The 16,478-nt window shown below is 45.1% G+C and overlaps 1 protein-coding gene across 6 annotated transcripts in view; it reads right to left on the bottom strand.

Annotated features, from left to right (window-relative positions):
• The window catches only part of SUSD6 (sushi domain containing 6), a 91,115-nt gene that overhangs the window by 66,597 nt on the left and 8,040 nt on the right, over positions 1-16,478 (bottom strand). For 2 of the 6 annotated variants that reach the window (XM_064713611.1, XM_064713616.1), the window contains exons 1-2: positions 10,758-10,877; positions 3,929-4,021 (exon numbers count right to left, since the gene is read on the bottom strand). The gene's annotated coding sequence lies outside the window, so the exon portion shown is untranslated. Of the gene's footprint in view, positions 1-3,928; positions 4,022-10,403; positions 10,611-10,757; positions 10,884-13,739; positions 13,758-16,478 lie in introns of those variants that run through there. The other 4 variants (XM_064713615.1, XM_064713613.1, XM_064713612.1 and 1 more) reach the window with 4 other exon arrangements.

The following is a 16,478-nucleotide window of genomic DNA, read 5'->3' as shown; positions in this document are numbered from 1 at the left end:
CTGGGCAACCTTACAGCCTTACACACTGGGAAAACCACAACATAATGAAGTCACACACAGGCATGCAGCAGCCACATGTTACACCATACTGCACTGGAAAGAGCCATTAATTGTGGAAGCATATAATTTTTACTCGGTGAGCTTTTGCTTATGTACTTCAGCTATTTTAGCTCTTCTTCCAGAAGACATCAAATAAGACCATCCTTTGCTACAGAGTTACCTACAGAACACAGACAAGTTATTCAAGTACAAGGCCCACTCCAGCAATCTTCATCATAGAAAGGCCCAGGAGAATGAATGGGACTTAAGTTTTAATACCAATAAAAAGCAAACTGGATTAAATTCACCTAAATTTATTTTGCCAAACATTACCTAAAGGCAAAAACCTACAGCTAAATGATATTTTTCCTCACAGGAAGCTAATGAACTCACTGCATTCCAAGAACTAGTTCCTGGACACTAGGAGACTGGTGGATTGCTGCAAGGTTTGTTTTCCCAAATGTAGGCATATCACCAACATCTTAAGAGCAAGGTCACATAAAAGAAACAGACTGTTTCAGTTTTAGTTAGTTACATTATTAAGTGCCTTTTTTTCTCCCTTACCTTCCTCCATCGCACATCACTGGCCTTTGACTGGGATTTGTGCTCTCACTTGGAAGCACTGCCTAGCACACTGCAGATTACACCTTGATTACAGCCAGATATATACTGAGGAAACTGATCTACCTTCAAAAATTGCACACATAGAGGTGTGCAAAAACCCACAAGTGATCCAAACAAGCTCATCTAATTTACTGTGCCATTTCCTGCAGGTTCTTTGCAAGGCAGGAAGCTTGCAGAGAAGCCAGGCAGCAGCTACACAACACTCATGACACTATACAAAACTTGCATTAATACTGTATACACTAATCAACCTCTCTAACCTCACAGGTATTTTTCTTGAGACACCAACAGGGCCTCACCTTCAGAGCTATCAGTCCCTGTTCTCATAGGCAGTGCAAGTCAAATAGCTTTTTCAGTATCCAATTCCTGGCTAGCAGGCACAGTCTCACTCCTCAAGGCATTCCACACACTCTGGGTGCAACATTCTTGTTGTATTTCCCTTGGCCAAAAGGGGAGAGGATCTCTGCAATAGTGTTTCCAACATCAGGTGAGGAGGGGATAACAGTAATCACCTTTCATGGTGCTACTCTGAAGTAACTCTACTGAACTCATGGGATCATCTCAGTATACTAAAGTATTAAGCCAGCTTCAAAAAGCTTCCTTCAAATATCTCACTGTCCTCCTGAACCTCACCTACATTCAAAATCTTTTTTTTTTTCAATTTAAAAAACAGGCTGCCTTCTATACTTACATGGAATTCTACCATCATCACATATGACATTTTTGGCTCCATAGCCAAGAAGAAGTCAACGACAAAAAAGACTAAAGTAATTGTGAGTCCTAGAGGAAAAAAATGTGTAGATAAAATTAACAGATTTTACATTTAATATTGATCTTTGTGGCATGGAAGACCAAAAAAACCCCTCTGTTAGTGTATCTATCCTATAAAATTCACCACTTATGGGGATTAAACAAATTGAAGAGTCTGTGTGTGCTGCTGACAGGGAAGAAAGTGTTGCCTTTATCTTCTCTGAGCACCCTGACAGTGCCTGGCTGTACCCTCAGAGTTTAGGATACACACAAGCCCTTGTTAAGATACAGAACTGTGTTTTCTAAGCTGAATATCTCTCAACAGCTCCAAGTACTACCTTAAGTAGAAAGAGGCTGCAAAATTTCCCTATGTACTGGGAGACTGTTAAACAAATGGTATAAAAACCCCCAAAATCAATGTCAGCATAAAACCCACAAAATCGATGTATGCTTGACACATGTTTTTTAGCTCAACTTACCTAATATTCTACGTCTACATAGGCAAAAATTGGGCAGTTTGAAAAGAAATCAGATTTTTACATCATCACTGCAGGACTTCTCCAATTCTGCATTAAGGAAAAACACTCCACCAAAATGAAACATGAGAGCATAGCACCAATATGCTCACACTAGCTGTGCACACATAGGCAATCTCTGTCTTCTAGGGAAGATCCTGAACTTGTCTAATTCCTTCCATCCCTCTGTCCTGTACTGATACCAAAAAGAGTCTCAAACCCCACTGTGAAGGAAACAGCCCCTAGTGAAAGACTGCAAACTCCCTCACAAATTCACCAGAAGGCCAGCCCAGCCAGAGCCAGGACAGATTACCCATGGAGGATTGCCACCATTGATCCTCAGAGAGCCCACTATCACTAACAGCACTGCTGTATTAGCAAACCTGCTTTTAGCAGCACAAGGATGAGCTTCTCATCAGCTTCTTACTGCCCAGGAAAAGCTAAAGAGGCTAACTCCAAACACTTCTTCCTTCTTCTTGATCTGCATGACATTTTTAACAGCTCTGTCTGATGCAAGCATTTCACGAGACATAAACATGTTTTCACCACTGTCCTTTCCCCATTGTCACAAATAAGATGTGGTGAAGAGGCACAATATTCTGTGTTACATCACAAGCAGAGTCATATTGCACTATATACTTAGGTTTCAAACTTCTCTCTGATGCTGTGCAGATTATGTTTGGGCTGAAAGCAGATTACTGGCACAAACCAAAACATTACCTAGGCTGCACACACATTCACTCTAGAACACTTACAGAGCTCTTTGGACTAGGGATCAGAAGTTAGTCTCTTAAGGAATCCTTAAAAGCATCTGAGAAACAAGACTTGTTTGCTTTAGCCAAGAAGAGACAGAAGGAAAAATACCTTCTAAATTTGAGTTACATGTCCCCAACACATAGCAAAAGATGCCACTGCATTCAATCCAATGTGTCTTGCATCAACAAAGAGTTGGGATTTTTTTACTTAACGAGTAAAAAAATAAACACACACACATAGCCATCAAGATATATATTAAAATGAAGTGTACAAATACCACCCAAGAGCATCCAAAAAAATCTCCTAATATTTAAGTAAACATTCCTAATGACGCCTTCTTAAAACTTGAAACTTTGCACTCAAGGTAGCAGTTACAGAAAACAAGGACATCAGGCAGGCACAGAAAAAAGAGAGGTAGCAAAGGAGCTTAATACCTTATCAGTGCTAGAGGGTTCTGAGGGGAAGAGGGCGTAGTCAGAAGAATTATCCCTATCTTGATTAGCATCAGAACAAAGGCCCACATTAGTTTGTCTGCACTAGGACTCCCTTCGAGTGCTGGATAATAACCTGCTTGAAAGCATTAAAGGGATTTCCTCCCCACTTCACCCCCCTGAAATCTACACCCCTTCTCTAAAGGTGGATAAAAAGATGAGGTCCAAATAACAGCTTTATAATTTAATTCTCTGAAAGACATATCCGAGTAGCTTTTTCCAACTAAAACATCAAATATACAATACACAAGTACAATCCTTCTGTGATAAGTTTTCAAAGGTAACATCTGGGAGCAAGTAGGGGAAAAAATCAAATCAAAACAAAACCTATTTTTTGTTCAAGAGAAAAGGTCACATAGTGCAGGTGACATATCACACATGCTTAACTCTGGAAGGCAGGAAGGACTTCAGTAGTTTCTTCAGCAAAACCAGGAAGTGGTACCAGAGTGGAGAATACAAGGAAAAAAAACCCACAGCTTGTGGTATCCGAACTACACAAAAACCAGGCTAACAGTGGAGTAAAGAAAAATGCTAAGGCATGACTACAAAGGAGTCAGAACCTAAGAACATTTTAGAATACTTCCTGTTTCAAAAGCTAGAGATGCTAATACAAGTGGCTGTCTCACTACAGCATGAGAACATGGAAGGCAACACATTCTGCCTTATAGAAGAGTCACGGCATTTGGACAAAATGCAGGTTTTAAAAGCAAAAACTCAGGAAAAACAAAGTAACAGCATCAGCTTTCATCTTACCTGATATTGACACAGGCTGGCATACAACGGTTGTCAAATTAGCCACATTGAACTGATGATTCAGCGACGATAGGTTGATTCACACACCTAGAACTGCACAAAAAAAACAAGTATTAGCCCTGTAAGTACTAAGAATGACACTCTGTCACATAAAAGAGCAGGAGGCTTGAGGGGTAGAAGTAGTTCTATTATGTTTTTAGGACACAGGCACACAGCTATGCTTCTGATACAGACATTACTCAAAAAAATCAGATCTGAGTCAGAGATGTACTGCACAAGTTACTCAAAATTAAAGAATATGCAAAGTATCCTCACACATTCCATTTAAAAATCTCAAGGTAAGAAGAGAACAGTTTCAAGTGTAGCAGAACATAACCAAAAAAAATTTTCAGCAGCACTCAAGTTTATTTGATGGGTTTTTTTTCAGCAGGACAGAAATTTCCCAAGTTACCCAAAATACACATACTAAAACTACATCAAGTCCAGCCATCAGATACACACATGCACTTTCAGTGATTGCAAATACTGCATACTTCCCAGATAAGCATAACAGAAATTTATTTCTATAGTGCCAAAATTCACAGGTATGTTTCGTTGTCTCATCACTGTATACACTCTTTTTATTCAGCACTACTACTAAAAATTCCAATACTTAAGAAGATGGCTATTAATAAGGCAAACCTTCTCCACTTCGGGAAGCACAACAACAAACTGAGAACTGGGAAAACTGGTCATCCAAGTGAGAGCAAAAGCTATGCAGCTGAAAGGAATTTTTGTCTAGCCTGCTTAAATATCTCCTTTGTTGCTAAACATTTCATAGTCACATTTAAATGTCAACTTTTAAGTCACAGAACTGTGCAAGGCCTGCAAGACAGGAAACCACAAAGAGACTTGAGATGAAAGTTCTCACAGCTAATGAAATGAAAAGTAAACCTAGCAAAGTGCTCTTCACATCTCTGATATGCTTACGAAAAGACACAAACCCTGATCTTACAACCTTGCTCCCCATACCCATGAAATTCTTTTTAATTAATCTCTGTTAGCAAGTTTGTATGGTTTTGTAGTCTACTCATATACCAGGGCAAAGCTTGCAGTGAGTCTCCAGCACGCTTTTGTTGCACATCACAGAATGAGTCCGCAGCATTTCAGGATCACGCAGCTCTTTGCAATAGTGCCTTAGCTTATAAAGACATACGACTCGATTTTCCTTAGGGAAAACAGGACCCTCCCTTTCCTGAAGCAAGCAGCATGCCCTTTTTGGACTTTGAAAAGGAGTGAGGGGCCCTCAGAGAGAAGCTGGCTTTAAAGCTTTCAGGATGATGGCACATATGGCCACTGGCTGGCCCGTGGCATATGCGGCGGCAGATGGAGAAGTGAAGCTTTCATACCCTCTGAGCAATGCTCTGCAATTTTGACACTTCTCTTGAAAAGCAGATATGTCAATCACCCTCCCAGGCTGGTGTTTTGGCACAGAAGAGATTCTCCTCAGTCTGTGTATCAGCACCAAAGGATAACCCATACACAGTATTTTAGAGGCAGTTTCTGTCTTCGCTTTCAAATATAATGAATCCATACACAGCAGAGAATGATAACTTATTGTTGTCTTCACTGAACATCAGCTGGCTTTTGGCTCATTAGAGAGCCACACATACCCAGCATGCACTTTCCTTTAAAGGAGGGGTGGGGGGAGGTGTTTTAATTAACATTAGAGCACCTTACTGGGTCTCACAAGTAAAATGCCTTTTGAGAGTGGTCAGCACAAATGGGCTCCAATACCCAAAGGGGATTCTAACACATCCCCTCATAAAACTGTATTAGTGGGGGCTGCTCTAATATATTGTCCTTGAAGACTTTTAAGAAGTCAGCAATTGGGGAGTTGGGAAGGGTGTTGTTTGGTTTTGGTTTGCTTGCCAATTTTTTAAAGACCAATTAATCAGCAGGGTTTCCCTCTTAAAATTTACGTACCCCTAAAGGTCCTGCAGAAAGAGATCTAATATACCAACATAATTTATTTTCTATCTTCATTCCCAAACAGGCTGCAAACTTGGTTTTGATCAGAAATTCTTGCAATTCTCACTCATTTTATTACAAAATCCCATTAAATCAATGCAAGGAAAAAAAAGGAACTGCAGTGAAGCACAGCAATATTATAAACTGTGAGGAAAATTAGTTGAGGAAAAATGTAAATGGCTTTGAAGTTTTCCAAATGGTCCTGGCACTTTTGAAGTGTCAGGGAAGTGTAAGGGAGCTATGAACAGAGACACGGTATTGAAGCTGGTTCATTTCTGAGCATGAGGTTAAAATGGTGCATATTTCAGCCCTGCAAAGTTCAATTGCCTACCAGGAAGTTACTCCTATGGCAAGTAAGAATTAAACACTGTAAGAATTAAAGCCATTCTATTCTGCAGCACAAATATGACATGGTGTTTTATTTACCACATGAAAGTGATTCCAGTGGCCAATTTCCCATGACTCTGCTCAACCAGCTCCAAAAGCTGTACTTTGCCTTGTTACAAGGTTACCACAGCAGTGATGACCAACCCATTCCACTCAACACTCACTTATACCAGGAAGGCAATTTACAGCTGGTGGGCTGGTTGCCACGCTAGCAGCTCCCCTCAGGGAATCGCCAGAGTGACATGAGACACAGAGATCCCTTGTGCTGCAGACAAAGCTCCACTCTTGGAGCCTGCCCACTGTTCAACACACACGGAAAGAGAAACTGGGGGGACAACTGAGACAGTGGGAAAGCAGGAGGGGTTTTACACCTCCAGCTCCTGGTCCTGCAACTCTTTAATGTGAGCTTCCTTAAAAAACTGCCTTGGATTACTACACACAAATATTTCAAATAAATAAATAAGCAAGCAAACAACAGGCCAGGCTTTCACTGGTCTCTTATTAGCATCACTATGCTTAGTCTGAAAACAGACTGTGCAGACTGCATCATGTAGTAAGCCATGAGAGAGAATTAAGCTTCCTCTGAGAGAGCAGTAGCTGCCACTGCTCAATAACAAAACAGCCAACATACGAATGGCAGATGAAAACTTTTTTCGTACATACAAAAGCTCACTTCCTGACATTTATAGGAAGTATTTCTACTGATAAAGTTAAAATCAATTTTTGCAGCTGCATTAACAAGACTTCTAGCAGAGTCAGGGAAAATACCATCTACATTAACTACAGACTAGCAAAGCAGATGAATTACACAGATGGGCTTAAAAAGACAGAGAGTGCTTCACTGAAGTCATCTACCTGCTCCCAACTACAACACTCTGTGCTGGAGGTTAAATTGTTACATCTGAAATAATTCTACTTGTAACCAGAGTAACTTAATGACAAGAGAGTAAACATGTATGATGGCATTTCTAGGACATGACACTTGTCATGACAATTAGACATAATTACAGACTAGTGTACTTTGGCAAAAGAAATTTACTGTAAGTAATACCACAATACCTTTGCTATATATGGGTTAATTTTTCCCTTTCCCAGGAAAAGTCTTCATGTTTATATTTACATATTCCTAAAGCAGAATTCAATCCCTGCTGCCCCTCCTCCCTCCTTCCCAGTCTTTCAGGCAAACAGGTTGTGGGACCAACCCTGCCAGTGAAAGATGCCTCTCCCAGCTAAGCCTCATCAGCTGGGATCACCTGGTTACAGCAGCCAACAAGTGGCTCAGAGGGCAGAGGAGCTGCAAGGAGTCCTTGTGCCAAGCAGAGTGCACAAAAGGACATAGTTCAGGAAACTTTGGAGCAAGGCTTCCAAGCTACTGTCCTTTCATGCAGTTACTCACAGATAATAGGCTTCTCTGGAAGTATCTCAGGCAAGCAAAAAGAGATGCAACTTTCAAAAGGGAAAAAACATACAGCAGCAGTGGCCTGATGCAGACCCTGAGTGCAGCATCCAGCCTTCCTGGACAGACAGAGGCCAGCAACTTACATCTGTTTGCTCACAAAAGCAGAACAAGCAAGGGCCGTATTTGGGCAGTACAGCAGTAGGCGGCTGTGGTGTGAGACAGTACACCGATAAAAAGCAGAAGTGACGCAACAGGAACAGTCACAGAAACCCAAATCTATGGTTAGGACGTTGCACAGCTGAGGTTAAGGCCATGGCAGGCTGCTCTCACTGAGAGTTGAAACAATTCTCGAGGCAGGAGCAAAGCAGCAGCAAACAACCCTGACCCCAAGACAGAATAAATTCCACCAAAACCCCTGTGCTGTGGGCAGGACGTGCACCCAGTGACTCCAGTTACCATTACTTGCTGACTGCCCAGGCAGCTCTGCTCAAGCAGCCATTTCAATCCACCTTCACACACTGCACTAAATATAAACTGCTGATAACTGTGTGGAAACTGTTCCAGCAGAGACACAGAGCACTGCACAACTCAAGGGCATTGGGTCCTCCTCAAAATCTGCAGGTGGTCAATTTGCATGACAAGCAGAGAGAAGGGGACAGAGCCAAAGCCTCTGCTACATTTGTGGTTGGGAAATTTCTGTCTTGAGATTAGTACTTTCCCAGACCCATACTTTAGAGAGTAATCTGCCTTTAAAGAGGCTATGGGGGCACCTGGGTTTTGACATTAACTTGTCTAAGAGGTGGTCATGGCTCCCTTATCATGTGCTACTTCGCTCTACAATGACCTTCAATTTTAAAATCTAGTTAGATTAAGTTGCAGATCTTTCAAGCACATCCTTCACCCAGTAGCCCTTAAAGAAACGTACTTTCCTACTGTCAGATGGTACTGTCTTTTCTAGTGATCCATAAAACACTCATTTAAATAACAGGACAAGCCAACAAAGGAGGGAAGATGAAATTGCAAACAAGAAAAAGAAAACTAGTTCTTTCTCAAAGTTTTGCTTAGAGAACTACTACCAGAAACAACATGAAAGTTACAAAGACAAAAGTATGATCCGTAAAGATGCCAGTGCCACAACTGGCCACTAGATTACACTACTAGAAAGAATTATTCTCTCTTCATGAAAATATACCCCCCAAAAAGCACGTCATGAAAAGAAGAAAAGGAGGCAGACTTACAGAGATTTATGGCAGACACCTGAAAAGGGGAATGAAATCAACGATAAACTACAGACACCATAGAGAGCACAGATCCTTAGAGCACTGGCATTTAATATGTAAATTCCTTCTCTGCTTAGGCATTTTGCCTCCCTTTGATGTACACAGACAAGTTCAAACTAGAGATGAGAACTGGGAGACTTCCCTTTCTCCATTATCTCAAGATTTTTTCTTGTCTAAGCAACAGTTAAGTGCTTTAACTATATCACTTTTGCATCTGTTCAGAGGGGAAAAGAAAAAAAAATCACTAGAAAGAGAAGTATAACAAATATTATTAAAGGAGAGAGTCAATGTTTTGCCAGCTCTGATGCAGATGTAAGCAGCTAGCTGGTGCCCAACAGCTATAGCGCAGCCTAGGAGAAGAGAAAGACAAGCTGAACAACAGAGGACAGCAAAGATACTCTGGAAAAGATCCAGATGTCTTGAGCCTAGTCCTACTGCATGAAAAATTAAAGAGGTTAAACACCTCCTCTTAAGAACTTTTCTTGCTATTGTTCTGACCACAACTCTTCTGAACAAGCTGCATTGCTCCAGAAACCTCAGGAATTACGGTGACAATAGATTCCTGCCAAGAGAAGCACCATTACATAATAGCTTTTATGGGAACACGCACAAAAAGCCACTAGGAAGCGCAGACAAGTGCAAGATCCTCTCAGCCCATCGGCTCAGTTTAGCTCTTAACTACTTCAGAATTTTTTTAATTTATATATTTACTTCCTCTCATTCCCTTTCACTCAACAAAATCTGTGTTACTGTAACTACACTGAGATCACGTCTATTCCCCACAATAACGTAACCCCTTTGAGAATACGCCCACTTGAAACTACTGTATTTGCATTAATCTGTTTAAAAGAACACTTCAAAGCTAAAAAACTGTATGACTATTTCCATCAGTATATTAGAAATAAGAACAATTGATTATGGTATTTTTTCATCCTTTACTCAATTTTAGGGATACTTAGAACAATTATTGCTTGTCCGTTCTGAGAAGCCTAGCACAGCTATTTTTGAGTTCCAGGTCTTCCACGGGGGATTTACCATAGATTTGTTACACGCACAAGTAGAAGCTCAGCCTAAGCACTGCACACGTGTAAAGGCAGCTGCTACGGAAGCTCTGACCTCTGGGCAGTGTTAAAGCACCACAAAGAAGAAAGCAAAGATGAAAACCTAACAAACACAAAGTTTCTCACGTTGAATTGTCCGCAGCAGTGCCTCCACTACCACCTTCATCTCAAGACACCACTTTGCCTGTTTCCCTACGCACCCAAAAGCTCTGCGAAAGGAAAACGCGAAGACCGCGGCGAACGCTTATCCGCTGTTACTTAGGGGTTTTAAAGCCGAGGTTCATCCCGCACCAAGCGAATGCTCACGCCCGAAGACACAACACCTCAAGATCGCTGACCTCAGAGAAGCCCAGCTCTGCCGCCACCACCGACCACCCGCCGCTGTGACACGAGGGAGCCGCAGGTACCACAGGTGACATTATGTAAGGGAGGCGGCCGGGCAGCCGGCCGGGGAAGGGCTCCCGCCGCAGCCCCGAGCACCGCCAGCTCCGTGCGGGGCCGCACCCGGGCAGGGCCACCGGGGGAGCGCCGCCGACACCTTCCGGCTCCCAGCCCCCGCCCAGCACACGCTCCGCGCTCCCCGGCGGCGGGCCCGGCTCAGCGCCCCGCCGCAACCAGCCCGCTGCCCCCGCCCCGCGCCCCGGCGGCCCTGGGCTGCGCGCCCTCCTCCCGCGGCAGCGGCGGGCGCTCACCGGGCGGTGCTCACCGGGCGGCGCTCACCCGGCGGGCGGGCTCGGCGGGCGGGCTGGGGCGGCGGTGCCGCTGGCGCTGCAGGTCGGCGGCCGCGCGCCCCGGCCGCCCCGGCGTCTCGCCCGCCCAACGCCCCGGCCGCCGCCGCGCGCCAGGCCCCGCCCCGCCCCGCGAGCTGAGCCCGGCGGCGCGCGGGGCGGGGCGGGGCGGGGCAGCCCTTAAAGGAGCCGCGCGAAGAGGCGCGGCCGGAGGGGGGCGCTGCGGAGCGGCCCGCGGGGGGCGGAGCGCGGCCGGGGGAGCGGGACGGGGCAGAGTGGGGCGGAGCGCCGCCCCGCCCCGCCGCAGCCAGCGACGGCCGCTGTTGGGAGCCGGCGGGGTTCGTGTGGGCTCGTCGCCTCTCCGCGGGGCGGCGTGCGGCTGCAGGGACACGTGGCGCTCGCTCTCGGCACGGCGCCGGGGAACAACGGCTGTGAGCGGAGCTGGAGCCCTCTCCGGCCTTCTGCCGCTCCGTGCCGGAGCAGAAGCGGCTCCGCAGCAGCAGCAGCAGCAGGGGAGAGCGGTGTTACACAGCCCCGGCCGTCTCCGTGCGCTGCCAGCCCCTTCTCGCCGGGCCGCGGGGCAGCGCACGGTGAGCGTGTCCCTTGCCCTTGTCACGGCTGCGGAGCCACCCCAGAGCTCGGGCAGCGCGGAGACTCAGCCATGGGCACGCTCCTGCCAACTCGCCACAGCGGCAGGAAGCCATGGCAATGCTCCTGCAACAGGCACCCTGCCGCCAGCCCGTTCCTCGGCCCGTCCCACAGCTCCCGGGCTGCTGGCACACCCTCGGCACTCGGCTGGGACAGCCCGCGGGAGCACAGGGCTCGGCTGGGCCCGGCCTGCGATGCGGCACCAGCACTGCCACACGGCCGGCTGCGAGCTCCAAGGCTGCGCTGGTGCAGGAGGCCACACTCGTGCTCGCAGGGGTGCCGTGCACACACGCGTAGGGGATGCTTACACCTGGCCACCTCCTTCCTCTCCATCTGCTTTTTACGGCTGCTCCCAAGACTACACTCCTGTATCCAAACGTGCCTTCAGGGAATCAAGGAAGGATTCCTTGCTTTGCTTTCCTTTCTCTTGCTTGAACTAACACCTACTTTCTATGGATCTGCTACATTATTCATATTTTGCTGTGGAGAGGGAGCTGTTCTCCCTCTTATGTGGGGAAGGAACCATGTGTAGTTCTACTGGAAAGGTAGAGGAAGGGAAGTTTACCTATTTTTCTGCAATAGTACGGTGATCATTCATAGTAAAAGCCCATAACAGGTTATAGCTCACCAATCATTTACCATTATTTCATCAGATGTAGGAAATAAATATGATCGATCACAAAACATTGCTTATAAATACTCCCCTTGTAAGCACTTCAACACCAAAAAGCAGGAAAAAACTACATCATCATCTGGAAAACATGCCTAAAGGCAGGAAGGAAGAGTGGGAGCTAGAGCTGCATGCAAACCTGCTGATTCACGCAGCTGTTCTTTTTGTCACATCTCAGAGGCAAAGGTGGAAGGCACGGAGTGAAAATACTGGCCTGTGTTTTTCTGTGCTTTGATCAATTAGTGCTGCTGTCCTGAGCCTGAAGGAAAAGTTCAGAAACCTTTGTCCCTCTGAAATAAAAGAGCTGTGAGGAGGCTGCCACAGTACTCCCTCTGCTCATGGCATTAGTGCACAGAGAAAGGTGCAATTCCTAGCAGATTCTCACTAAAATGACTTCTCACTACAGGCTGATTCATCACATTTTTGGCTTCAGCCAGTTCAACTTTTTTAACGTTTAGAGATCCTTTTATTTCTGTGCTATACTTTGTTTCCATACTCTTCATTCATACATATTTCTCTTTATAACTATCAATAATAAAACCACTAAATTCTTCCTTTGAGGCCTCAGATACACTAATTTGTCTGTGCTTATTTTTTTGTTTATCATAGAATCACAGAAATCAGCATTCACAGACCATCTTAAACGTCCAAAGTATCACACAGACATTAACTAATGCCTTTTACATTGAATTTGCCACACTGCATTAGATCACCAGTTGGTCTAATCCAACATCCTGTTACCAGCAATAGCCAACTGCCAGTGCTTCAGAGGAGCTAAATGCCACCAACTGCCCCCAGAACAGTTACAGCCTTCTTCCAGGCAAATGCTGGTTCCAATCTTTTCAGGCTCCAGGTTCTGAAGAAGGAGGTGAGACATTTTCTCCTTATTACATGTGTCAAAAAAGAAAAGGAAGGTTGGGAGCTGCTACCATCAGAGCACCTCTCTCCAAGGCACAAAGCTTATGGTCTCAACCCAGGCATTTTGGCACAACTTTCCTAATGTTCATTTTCCAGTTGCTTGAATGGAGATGAAAATAAATAATTCATTGAAACACTTCATTTTCAGTAATAGAAATTTTAAAGCATAAAAGCTGCCAAACTCCACCAGAAGGTCAAAGCATGCTTAGTTTGTGTGGCCCCATCTGATTAAATAATTAATTTCTTATCCAGTGGTTATGGATGTTGCTTTTACTCAACAGAAGAGTTTTACTGTCACATAAGTCTTAGTCCATCAATACACTCCTTTCTGGCAGAGACACAGATGGGATTTGGTCAGACTTACTAGCACAGGGCTGGGGAAAAGGGCAGCCCATACATTGGGGCAGTGAGACAGCCCACATCACATTTTGCCTTGGTTCTTTTGGCAAACCTGCAGCAGTGGAAGCTGGCCCAGAGAGGACATGTTTTACAACAATATAAAACATTTCTCATGGTGATGCAAATGCATACTGTTCTGCATGCCTTCACAGACCCCACAGGGACAGTGGCTGCCCTCCAGATCCAGATCTGCCACTGGATTAATCAAATAAACCAAACATATTTTTAATCCCAGACTTGAAATTTGTATCTTGCCATTCAAACTGTGAAAAGCCTTTCACAACCTTGTGAAAACAAATGTTACTTCTTACCCTCCTGCACACATCTGCCCATTCCTTCCCTCCCATGATGGACTTCTGTAGTAGGTCTGGCTGGATTCCAGGCACCCACCAAACCCCTCTCTCACTCCCCTCTGCAGCTGGACAGAAAAGAGAAAATATAACAAAGGGTTCATGAGTTGCAATAAGGACCAGGAGAGATCACTCATCAAATACCAGCACGGACAAAACCAGGATAGAATTAGAGATATTAACTGAATTTATTAGTAAAAAAAATTAGAGCAGGATGCTAAGAAGTAAAGTAAAACCTTTGAAACACCTTCCCTCCACCCATTCCTCCTTCCTGACCTCTACTTCCTCCCCCAGCAGCACAGGAGGACAGGGAATGAGGGCTATGGTCAGTTCATCACCCATGGCTTCTCACACTGCACAGGGAGGGGAATCCTTCCCCTGTTTCACTGTGGGTCCCTCCCACAGGAGACAGTTCTCCATGAGTTTCTCCAGCCTGAGTCCACCTCACAAACAACAGCTCTCTGTGAACTGCCACAACCTGGGTCCATCCCACAGACCTCAGTCCTGCTCTAACTGCTGCAGTGTGGGTGACTCTTCCACGGGGTGCAGGCCTTCAAGGACAGGCCTTACCACCACTCCTAGCTGGTGTTTAGCCTTGATCAGAGGCACATCCATCTGTGGAGCCACCAGGGATTGGCTCTGCCGAACATGAAGGAAGCCTCTAGCAGCTTCTCAAAGCAGCCACCCCTGTGGCCCTCCCCACTGCTGCCAAAGCTTGGCCAAGGAAACCCAATACAACTTCAAAAATTATTGAACTCTGTTCAGGTGCCACATACCTAACATGGCTCCAATTTCAAGGTAAATTCACTTCTGAGAGAAGCCACTGAAAAAATATGATTTCTGATGGTAGTGCTCCGCTAGAAAGGGTCTCACGACAGTCTAAGCACTTCCAGAGGAGAAAAAACATAATCTAAGAGATAATGTTACTTCAGGCTGTCACACAATCTATCCTTGGCCAGGAGCCTTGGTAATGTTACCATGCTGTGTGACCTCCTTCTCCGCAGCGCTGTGTGCCCAGCAGACAAAGAGGGAGTGCTGCACCTGCTCCATGCCATTTGTTCTCTCCTCCACATTGATGCCCAGCCAGCAAACCAAAAGACTAAGACACCTTCACTCTAAGGATAGGCTGCTGCAGACACCTTGAGCTCCCAGCTCAGTCATCCAAGACTTTTTTGGGTCCAGAGAACTCTCTCACAAACCCTTTTTTCTCAGAGAGAGCTCTTATTGCTAAGATGCAGGAGAGCTACTCACATTTTTCTGTTTCCATCAACCCCCCACCTCCAGATTCCAGTGGGAAAGCAGGTAGCTGGCATAACACCAGAGATGCTTTTGTTTCTTGGAGCTGCCAGCATGCCAGGCCTCATTCTAGCAAACAGCATCTCCCACTTGGGCATACATGACAGCCACATACACTCTTTTTCCTCCTTTGCTTCTTGCTGGGAACACCTCTGTAACCTATTGGCAACTTGTTTGAAATGGGATTTGTGCAGGAGTAAATCAGTTTTTAAGTGCTGTCAAAATCCTCCCAGCCCATTAGCCTCCTGTAGATTACACCTCTGTTGTTTTGCTTTCATTTTTTCTCCACTTCCTTCTGCACACATCTCCTGGCCTGCTAGCCCTCAGTTACACTTCCAGTATCATACACTGGAACCCATGCACATTTTTTGTGTTTAGCAGGGCATTATTAATACTTAGAGTAGATGTAAATAGAGCAGCTCATCTCCAAAAGACCATTAAAGCAACATGGGAAAAACAAGAATAAAAGAGTAATCTTGGCACACCATCCACCCTTTTGCCTTGTTAGGGCACTTGAGTTCACAGTCTGCTGATGAAGAACAGGTAAGGCTAAACCTGGCTATGAGCACCATCCTTGCCATGACATTTCCTTTCTTGGAGTACCACAAACATGCACTGCATTAAGAGATTTTTTTTTTATTCCTGTGACTTGAAATGCAGCATATAGTTGTGGAGCAGTCATCAGGGCTGTCATGCTGTCATGGGAGCAAGAAGCTCCAGCTCACACCCTGGAGTTTATAGGGATTTGGGTCTTGAAGCTGTACTACTTTCTTCTGTACATATAGGCCTGTACCAGAGAAGTTAAAAAAAAAAATCTCCTGGAAACTACCCAGAGCTTTTCTCTCTGAGGGAAACAAATGAGGCCTTAATTAATTTTCTTTCAAATACAGCAAATTGACTTCTGCTCCAGTTGTGCTAGTTTCAAGCCACACAGCACAATGGTATTAATTCCACTTCACTTAAGGGCTAAATGTTCAGAGCAAGGAAAAGGGAGTTTCCTGTAAGTCTTGCTACAGTTGAAGTCAACAACAAACCACCCTGATTTTCATAGGAGTTGTTTCTTCAGAGTCTGCATTTCTGAGGGTGACTGTGACATGTCCCCGGGTTAGCACAGCAAAATGCAGGACACACGAAAGGTATTGGCTGAGCAAATTGCCTGGTCCTTTGCATATTTTAAAGGTCTGCCACATCCTGTCTCAAATTTCATTTTACAGGCTCAAAGATAGAAGCACTTTTAGTGCCCTGTCCTAAGGCTAGCTTACTGGTTCACTGATCGTCCTAACTAGCCCTGCTGTATCAAACTCACTTTAATCTTTTTTAACACCAGAATCTTGCCTCCAGGATTTCCCAACATTGGAATAATACACAGTGTTCTGCACAGGGTCTCCTCAGTACCTTGCAAAC

Source organism: Zonotrichia leucophrys, chromosome 5 (assembly GCF_028769735.1).
Source record: "Zonotrichia leucophrys gambelii isolate GWCS_2022_RI chromosome 5, RI_Zleu_2.0, whole genome shotgun sequence".
Classification (NCBI taxonomy): domain Eukaryota; kingdom Metazoa; phylum Chordata; class Aves; order Passeriformes; family Passerellidae; genus Zonotrichia; species Zonotrichia leucophrys.
This window is presented reverse-complemented; position numbering and strand designations above follow the sequence as displayed.